Below are 999 nucleotides of genomic sequence, written 5' to 3'. Positions count from 1 at the left end.
TCCATGTTGGTCAGGCTGGTCTCGAACTCCTGACCTCAGGTGATCTGCCCACCTCGGCCTCCCAAAGTGCTGAGATTACAGGTGTGAGCCACCACGCCTGGCCCAGAACTGGATTTTACAAGGAAGTGCGCAGATGGGCTTAGGAGAGGACTCGGGGGCCTGACTGATTAAAGCTTGGCCAAGCACAGAATCCTTCCCACTCTCCAGAAGCTCACCCTGACCTCTCCTTTTCACTCAGGCCCTGTCTCCCATTAACAGCCAGTAGCTTATTGGTGAGCCTAGATGCAGCCTGCAACCTTTTGTACAACTCACAGAAGCACTGACTTGCTGTCAAATGGAAAAGTTCAAGCTGACAAACTTTTTCTTAAAGGACCGGACAGTGAATATTGTAGGCTTTAGCTATTGCAACACCGTAGCCTCTGTTGCAACAACTCAACTCTGTCCTTGTAGCACAAAAGCAGCCATTGACAATATGTCCACAAATGAATGTGCACGGTTGTGTTCTAATAAAGCTTTATTTACAAATGGGCGGCAAACTCATTTCGGCTCTGTCAGTTTGCCGACGTCTGATTTTAAGCATAGGGTGACCAGTCGTCCCAGTTTGCCCAGGAATTTCTTGATTTTAGCACTGAAATTCCGTGAAACTCAGCCCCAGTAAACCAGGTTGGCCCTGCTATTTAAGCAACACTTGCATTACCCCATTCAAAACCCACACTACCTTGAGAGGGTCAGGGATTCACCTTGCCTGCTGCCTAGTCTGAGCCGATTTATCAAGACAGGGGAATTGCAATGGAGACGGAGTAATTCACACAGAGCAGGCTGTACAGGAGAAGGGAGTTTTCTTACTACTCAAATCAATCTACCCAAGCATTCCGGGATCAGAGTTGTTTTTTTTTTTTCTTTGTTTTTTTTTTTTGTTGAGACGGAGTCTCGCTCTGTCACCCAGGCTGGAGTGCAGTGGCTGGATCTCAGCTCACTGCAAGCTCCGCCTCCCGGGTT

Source organism: Colobus angolensis, unplaced genomic scaffold, assembly GCF_000951035.1.
Source record: "Colobus angolensis palliatus isolate OR3802 unplaced genomic scaffold, Cang.pa_1.0 Scaffold10, whole genome shotgun sequence".
Classification (NCBI taxonomy): domain Eukaryota; kingdom Metazoa; phylum Chordata; class Mammalia; order Primates; family Cercopithecidae; genus Colobus; species Colobus angolensis.
This window is presented reverse-complemented; position numbering follows the sequence as displayed.